The sequence below is a fragment of the Lissotriton vulgaris genome, chromosome 2_2, assembly GCF_964263255.1.
Source record: "Lissotriton vulgaris chromosome 2_2, aLisVul1.2, whole genome shotgun sequence".
Lineage (NCBI taxonomy): Eukaryota > Metazoa > Chordata > Amphibia > Caudata > Salamandridae > Lissotriton > Lissotriton vulgaris.
The window spans coordinates 129,307,466-129,316,868 of NC_141688.1; positions in this window are offsets into that span (position 1 = coordinate 129,307,466).

Here is a 9,403-nt window from a genome sequence, read left to right on the forward strand (position 1 = left end):
AAACAAGAGGGACGCCATCAGGGCCTGACCCTATGAAACGAGGGCAGTGTCAGAGATTTAGCTATGAATCTATGGTCGGCTTCTGATATGACTCACGAGAAGGGCAGGTGAGGATGGCTCTATGGAGTCGACCCGGGAGTAGCAGCTACAGAACGCCTGTGGCAGACCCTGTTCGGACACTAAAGACTCTTGAATCGTAACAAGTACAAATATATGAACTGAAGGTAGCGGTGGGGAAATGGAGGGCTGGTTGGTTGTTTCCCCCAGGTTACATTATGCAAATGGGGATAAAGGTGTTCTGCATAGTGGGGGGGGGGGGGCAGTTTGAAGTACAGCAGGGTGGGGGGACGAGGTTTCGATTTGATGTGTGTAGTTGGTGTTTGTTTACTGTATTATTAGCAACGATGACCAGAATCAACAGGTACACGTTCCGGCGGGAGGGCGCTCTCCTCCCCCCCCCTCCACACCCCGACAAGAACCATAGTTATAAACAAAGAATCTCACAGGTGGTGATCTCAGGGTTTGTGAATGTTCCCAGTCATGACCTTACTGGGAGAATTCTAATGCTCCCACCACGTAAGACAGCAACTGTGGGACAAAATAGAATTCAAGGATAGGGTCGGACAAAAGATTTAAGATACTCTCCTAGAACGTGAATGGCCTAAGAGATAAAATTAAGAGGGGTGGTCCTGCAATACTTAAAAAGGTACTCCCCCCTAAGTGGTTCTACTGTGGGAGACCCACATCCAAGGCACTCTCTATGCGTAATTGAACAGGTGGGGATACAAAATGGTTGCCCACGTGAGACACACCAAAGACTCTAGAGGGGTAGGCATCCTCATGCGCTCCTCTTTCCCATTCATGGTTCAAACGGTCACATGTGAAGAACTGGGAGGTTTTGTGGCTGTAATGGGTGACTGGGAGGGCCAACCTTTTAATATAATTTCACTTAATATACCGCCAAGATTTCAGGCACAGATGCCCCCTGATTTGGGGATCCTGCTCCTTAATTTCCCGGAGGGCAGTATGAAAATATGGGGGGACTGTAATGTGGCCCTCTCCTCTGAGATTAACTGTTGGCCAGTACGCCCACAGGAGCACTCAGGCAATATGTTGGGGGCGTTTTGTCAGCACTGGGCCTCACGTACACTTGGATGGCACTCAACCCCCGTGTCAGTAGCTCACAGCAGTCTATCGCGTATTGACTATATCGTCACAATGGCACACCAGCTCTCATGTTTTCATGATGCGCACCACTTGGCCCACAGTATTTCAAACCACTCTCCGGTGTGCGTGAGTTATGAGTGTGGCTGCCCACACTGTTCCTGCCAGTAGGGGTTCAAGCTCTGGTATCCCAAGATTGCCAACATTAGAGCAAAGCTTCAGGAGGTAAGGGACCACTGTATCTGGGGAAATGTGGCGACAGTGGACTTCTTCCATACTTTGGGAGGCCTTCAAGACGGTTGTCACAGGACAGGGCATTTCCCTAGTGGCGGTCATAAAAGTAGAAGAGGGCAATGTAAGAGACCCTAGAGCAGGAGATCCAGGGACTGGAGACATGCCTGATATTGGATGGCAATGAGTCTGTAAGACATTGCTTGACACTTAAGCAGAGGAAGTTTTGGGAAGTGGCGGAAGGCTAGATATTACGTGTCACAAAATAATTTCTATGAAGTTGGAGAGCGAGCAGGCAAATTATTGGTGTCGTTGGATAGGTGAGAAACTGCGTGGAGGGGGGTGTTTGAGGTTAAAAGTCAGGATGGCACCATAGTTCTATAAGGGCAAAATATAGCGAACACGTTCTCAGAATATTATAGTCGGTTGTACATGCCGACATCCACAGCTACAATAGAGGCATAAGAGTTGCTGACGACCCTTCAGTGCCAGGGCTAACAGCAGAAGATTAGGACCTCCTTAATGGGATTTGACTGAATCTGAAATAGTCCAGGCAATCGGGGTGCTGCGATCAGAGAAGGCTGGTGGTCCAAATGGTTTACCCATTGAGCTGTATAAACTAACGGCAATGAAGATGGCTTCTCTGGTCTTACAGATGTTTCAGGAGAGCTGCAAAGTGGGCTTGCTACCAAGGGACCAAAGAATATATAATGTGGTGGTGATCCACAAGGGAGGCAAGCCCAGAGATGATGGTGCCTCATACAGGTCAATGTCACTTCTAAACGCGAAGGTGAAGATCCTGGCCAAATTGCTGGCGACCCGGCTAACCCAGGTCATACATTCAGTGATCCACTCAGAACAGTCGGTCTTTATGCCGGGGAGAAACACTGTGCTCAATTTGAGGCATCTGCATGGAGTCCTGGGCAGATCGGCTGACATCCGGGAGGATGCAGCGGTGGTCTCACTAGATGCACAGATGGCATTTGACAAAATAGAATGTCCCTTTATGTACGCAGTATTAGAAAAGCAAGACTTTTGACCACGATTCCTAGCGTGGTGTAGACATCTGTACTCTTACCCACTGGCCCAAGTGACAGTTAATAGGGCACATCAGAAGACTTCCTGTTGCAATGCGGCACGAGTCAGGGGTGTCTCCTTTCACCGCTCATATTTGTGCTGTGTTGGAGCCTTTTGCGGTGTGGATACGAGGTGACCGTCTAATCTGGGGCTGAGCTAGTCATTGGAATGGGAAGATAGAATCTCGCTTTGCACGGATGACATCCTATTATACATAGCGAACACCTAGGCGACACTCCACAGGATACTGCATATTTTTTCATTATATTGCAAATACTTGGATTACTCCAACTGGGAGTAGTCAGTGATCTATGTACTCTGGGCGAATCCGCCAAGTCTGTCCAAAGGGTTTGCAATACCCATAGTGACTGAAGGGTTTTGATACCTGGGTATCTTTGTCACCAGAGACCCAAAATATTTCCACAACCAAAACCGTGGCCCCCTGCTTCAGCGTCGGCAAAATGACATCCAGCACTGGAGGTCCCTACCACTGTCTCTCTTGGGAAGAGCATCACTTTTTTAAATGATGGTTTTGCCCCGATTCCTTCACGTGCTCTACAAAACACCATATCTGGTGCCACTGGCATACTTTCAAGCAGTCAAGGCGCAGTGCGTGTACTCCTGTGAGACGGAGGATCTCCTAGGATCTCCCTCCCAAAGTTGACTATGGTTGGCATGACGGTGGGGTGGAGCTCCTAGCTCTCTGGAAGTACTACTGGGCGGCCTAGCTTACAGTGGTCAACCACTTGGTGCATAGTCCCCAAGATGACCCGGCATATAGAATGGACCGCTGTAACATGCAACCGGGTGGCTATCTCAGATCAATGTACAGGGGGAAGAAAGCTAACTCATTTCCCTTTTTTTTTTTTCTAACTCATTTCCCGAACCAACCTCCACCTCACTACAGGTTTAGCAGGAGGGGCTAGCAGCCCTGTGCTGGCGAGATGATCTTATGCAGATGACTCAGTTATGTGACTCAGCGAATCTGGGACTATTGATAGGGCAGCGGAGCTTCGACAACTGGGACCTCATTGGCCTCTCTAGGGTGGGTGACCTGTGGATTGGAGGAGACGTACGATTATTTGTGAACCTGCTAAAGGAATAACAGCTGGCACAACAGGAAGCTACAAAGTCTTTCGATATCTACAGGTTTGCCATGCACTTCCTGAAGCCTCTCCGTTTGAAGAGACTGCTGTTTGGAAAAGAAGGCAATCTCTCTAGTATACCGTAAGATCATGTATAATTCCCCAGACCCCTACAAGAACTCTGTGTTCGATGGGAAAGTGATGTGGAACACATAGATGACAACGAATAGCAGGAGGCCTTGGCCTCCCCCACGGAAGTAGCCATTTAGGTTGGTACTACTGAAGATACTGCACTGAACGTACTTCACCTGCGCCTCACTAGTAAAAATGGGAATGGCTGGCTCACCGATGTGTTTGTAGAGTTATGGGCATGAAGGCACATTCTACCACGGATATGGGGATATGGGGGTGTCCAGTGCTGCAGGAATATTGGAAGGCTCATTCTACCACGGATAATGGGATATGGGGGTGTCCAGTGCTGCAGGAATATTGGGAGGCGGTGCTGTCCTGTATGCACGAGGATTATAACATCAACACAATTAAGTTGCCAAAGTGGTGCGACTCTCACAACTAAAGAATGTCTCTGGTTGACACGGGTTCATGGTGGCCAAACGCAATATTTCTAAGTTATGGAGAGCCGCAACGGCCCCTACGTTGAATGAATGAAATATGGATATGTACTGCTGCATGCTGGCAGAGAGGACGGTATATGAAGTATGGGCTGTCCCAGCAAATGGTCTAAAATCTGGGGGAAGTGGAATGCACACCTGGGAATGCTATGCACACCAATGCCCCAACGAGGGCAAAGGGAATTGTTTGAAGACACTTAAAGATAATATAGGAACTCGGGTGGAGGAAGGAATACTTAAGAGTTGTGTATTGGAACACAGTAGATGCCACCTCCTCATTGTCAGACTGTATCGCAATATGTTATATAGCGAATTTCAATTGCCCTCGCTCTACAAAGTTTTCATTGTATGCAATAAAAGTTAAAAAAATTAAATATATACTTCTTGAAAGACCAACCATTTTCTCTAAGCCACACGAAATGTCCAAAATGGATATCATTTGAATCAAAGGTCTTATTTGGACTGGAGGCGGTGGAGTCGTCCAAGATTCAGAATTGGGTATGCGTTTTATTCCAAACCATTTGAGGCCTGGAGCCATACTTCGGCTTTGTGACAAACATGTGAAATAGAACTCTTATAACTAGATTCAGGATGGGGATGATTGGCTGTTTTCTGCTTGATCAGTATGATCAGATGTCCATTCTTGTCTACCCATATGATGAAAGACCCCCCCCCCCCCCGGAGTCTCCTTCACTTTACTTTTTTAATTTTTTTAATAACTTTTACTATGCCCTCCCTCAACCCCATCCTGAGGCGTTTGGGTCTGTCCAGGTGCAGACCAGCGCTACTGTATTTGCAATTGTTGAGCACTCCCGAGACTTGCCATAGCGCATGTTCTTGGCACAAAAACGTCCTTTGTCTGTGGAAGTCCATGCTTTTCTGCTTGAGGGAGCCGGGTTCTTCTTTTAATGTAAACGTGTATCCTTTATTGTGATGATTTTACCTGTATTGCTGAATCTCTTGTCTCCCAAGGCTATCATGGTTCTTTTTAATTATTTATGTTGATACTTGAATTGTGCATGTTTTTTCTTTAATCTACTTTTATTGGGAAATGTCGTGTAGCGGCAGAGCATTTCCAGTACATGAACAATGCAACCAAAGTATAAAGTACGTTACTCACTTCATTGCTGCTCCCCATTACACTGGTGAGGGATGGCACCTCCCCCCTTACATCGCTTATTCTCCTTGGATCATCAACAGATTACAAATTTAGAACATTCAATAGTCTGTGTATGCACAGGTTTAGTTCAATAATTTAAGGCGAATAAATTTGCGATGTCCTAAGACCCCTAAGTTTAACGTCAATGCCTATTCCCCTCATGTTGGATTATTGCTGCAGCATCTGCCCAGTTGAGTGTCTGTGGCCCACTAGTCAGTGGTTTCTATGAGCCCCAGTGGAGCAATCAGTTGTCTCTCTCTCAGTCAATTGGTTGGTCGCAGTTTATACTTCTAGCCACAGCTCTACAATTGGTTGTTGACACACCCATCATCTCTTCTGCCCATAGAGCAGCCCCCTCCACACCGCCCGCTCTACCGTTCAGCGTCTTCAACAATGAGGTTGGTCTTCTGTCGACCACCAGTGCAGGGCTATGTTCTTGCGGGCTACCACCAGAATCTAATTTCCGCCTTTTTTATATGGTTTTATGGATAATAAGCCCAGCAAACGGATTTCCATGGTCAACGGGATTTCGCCTAGCTACTGCACTTTCCATGTCCTGGGTCACCTTGGCCCAGAACTGCCCCAGAAAAATCTGTGTCTAATTGTGAGAAAGCGGTACAAGAGGGGGTGGTGATGGACGGAGCATCTGAATCAATCAAACACTCACACCCAGTCAAAAGATCTGGGTTTAATCCGTCACCGTTCTTTAGCCCACTCTGCCACCCCAGTTTAGACATGGCTACATGGAAGGCACATTCTATCACGGGCTGGACTGTTCCCATGAGGCATAGGGTCAGACTGATTTGCATATAGCAAGTCTGAACTGGGGTGGCAGAGTGGGCTAAAGAACGGTGATGGATTAAACCCAGATCTTTTGACTGGGTGTGAGTGTTTGATTGATTCAGATGCTCCGTCCATCACCACCCCCTTTTGTACCGCTTTTGGCCGCCATAAGTGTGGCAGGGTATGCTGAGACGTGAGTCCCTTGCTCACTTTGCCACTGGATTCAAGCAAGCCGGGCTGAAGACGGCTGGAATGCCAGAAACCGGTCCTCGGAAGCTTGTTTCCGGTCCAGGGAAGACATGGCTTGGCAATTCGGGCTGGACTGTTCCCATGAGGCACAGGGTCAGACTGATTTGCATATAGCAATGTCTGAACTGGGGTGGCAGAGTGGGCTAAAGAACGGTGATGGATTAAACCCAGATCTTTTGACTGGGTGTGAGTGTTTGATTGATTCAGATGCTCCGTCCATCACCACCCCCTTTTGTACCGCTTTTGGCCGCCATAAGTGTGGCAGGGTATGCTCAGACGTGAGTCCCTTGCTCACTTTGCCACTGGATTCAAGCAAGCCGGGCTGAAGACGGCTGGAATGCCAGAAACTGGTCCTCGGAAGCTTGTTTCCGGTCCAGGGAAGACATGGCTTGGCAGTTCGGGCTGGACTGTTCCCATGAGGCACAGGGTCAGACTGATTTGCATATAGCAATGTCTGAACTGGGGTGGCAGAGTGGGCTAAAGAACGGTGATGGATTAAACCCAGATCTTTTGACTGGATGTGAGTGTTTGATTGATTCAAATGCTCCGTCCATCACCACCCACTTTTGTACCGCTTTTGGCCGCCATAAGTGTGGCAGGGAATGCTCAGACGTGAGTCCCTTGCTCACTTTCACACTGGATTCAAGCAAGCCGGGCTGAAGACGGCTGGAATGCCAGAAACCGGTCCTCGGAAGCTTGTTTCCGGTCCAGGGAAGACATGGCTTGGCAGTTCGGGCTGGACTGTTCCCATGAGGCACAGGGTCAGACTGATTTGCATATAGCAATGTCTGAACTGGGGTGGCAGAGTGGGCTAAAGAACGGTGATGGATTAAACCCAGATCTTTTGACTGGATGTGAGTGTTTGATTGATTCAAATGCTCCGTCCATCACCACCCACTTTTGTACCGCTTTTGGCCGCCATAAGTGTGGCAGGGTATGCTCAGACGTGAGTCCCTTGCTCACTTTCACACTGGATTCAAGCAAGCCGGGCTGAAGACGGCTGGAATGCCAGAAACCGGTCCTCGGAAGCTTGTTTACGGTCCAGGGAAGACATGGCTTGGCAGTTCGGGCTGGACTGTTCCCATGAGGCACAGGGTCAGATTGATTTGCATATAGCAATGTCTGAACTGGTGTGGCAGAGTTGGCTAAAGAACGGTGATGGATTAAACCCAGATCTTTTGACTGGGTGTGAGTGTTTGATTGATTTAAATGCTCCGTCCATCACCACCCCCTTTTGTACTGCTTTTGGCTGCCATAAGTGTGGCAGGGTATGCTCAGACGTGAGTCCCTTGCTCACTTTGCCACTGGATTCAAGCAAGCCAGGCTGAAGACGGCTGGAATGCCAGAAACCGGTCCTCGGAAGCTTGTTTCCGGTCCAGGGAAGACATGGCTTGGCAGGTGGGGCTGGACTGTTCCCATGAGGCACAGGGTCAGACTGATTTGCATATAGCAATGTCTGAACTGGGGTGGCAGAGTGGGCTAAAGAACTGTGATGGATTAAACCCAGATCTTTTGACTGGGTGTGAGTGTTTGATTGATTCAGATTCTCCGTCCATCACCACCCCCTTTTGTACCGTAATTGTGAGAAAGGGCACATCATATGGTGTCGGTTTGCATCACTACATGAATCCTGTGAGGAGTGAGATACGTTGTGTGGAGATGGTTAAACTGGGTGCATTTGAATCTGGTGTTCCTGGACACCATGCGCTCCTGCTGCAAGGTTGGCTCCTATTTCTTACCCTTGAACTCCTTTCACAGCAAGTTTTCCCATTTAGTTCGCCATGATGCAAGATCAAAGAGGGTCTTTGACAGTAAGTAGGTTATTTACTTACACCCCCGCAAAGGTGAGGAGGGTCTGAAGAAGGGTGCGTGTGCACAGCCCCTCTGTGTTTAGGCCCCACAACTGGAGCAGCACCCTCTGGAGTGCTGCGTATGTCAGGAATTGTGCATCCGGCAGGCCATTCTCCTTCATTAATGTCTCTAGTTTGTGAAGGGTTCCCTTTTCGTAACAATCCCCTATTGCTCAATCCATACTCTGGTCCATTCTCCAGTCTTGTATTCGTGAAATACCCCCTCTAGCCTTGGGCAGCCCCACCAAGAGGAGGGCAGGTGTGTAGAGTGTGTATTACTTTGATTTGTTGGCCGCTGCCTTCCAACTGTGGAGTGCCACCTCAAGAAGAGCACGTCTACCATCAATGTGGTAAGTACCCCTTTTCTCAGATGCTTTCCTGTTTCACTATCTCCTCCACCTGAATTCCCCCTAGCTACCTGGCCAACCATTGCAGGTTCACTGATGAGAAGTAGATCTAAAATCCCGGGACTCTCAGTCCCCACTCAGTCATCTGGCATCACAGTATGTCTAAAGAGGTATGTGTCTACCACCATTCCAGACCAGTTCCTGTCACATCACATTCCGCTCCTTGAACATGGCCTGTGGGACTCAGACCAGTAGGTTTATGAAATAATAAAGTAGGTTAGTAAATGTCCTGAGAAGAGCTCTGGGTGATATCACTTTGCCTCTTCCTTTCGACCTGCTGGGTGTGGCTTGGACTTTCTCTGGCCCATATGAGCAAGAGCTGGCTATGCTGCAAGTAGGTGTGTGATCCTATTAAGAGTGCTAATAAAGGGGTACCTTCTAGCAAGATCTTTGATGCAAATGGACTTCCAATGGAGGGGCCAGGGAGATCTGCCAGTGGTGTTCCCGTAGATATGTTTACTTGTTGGCTCCTCCCCTCTCCATCTCGAGAGTCATCCTCAATATGGAGTGAAGTCCTCTTGCATCCGGGAGAGCTGCAGTCTCCCAGATGCACCCAGTCTACTGTAGTGTAGTTCCTATATTCCCAATAGGCTCTGCGCATTGGAATAACATAAACGATAGTTTAGACGTAGGACTGAAGTCGACTAGGTCTCTATTGAGTATGTTAGACTTAATTGTGAATGCCAGCTAGCTCAGAGGTCACTAGAAACTTTCTCGAATAAACAAGAAGGGATTTGTTTCTGACAACCATATAACATGACAACTTTGT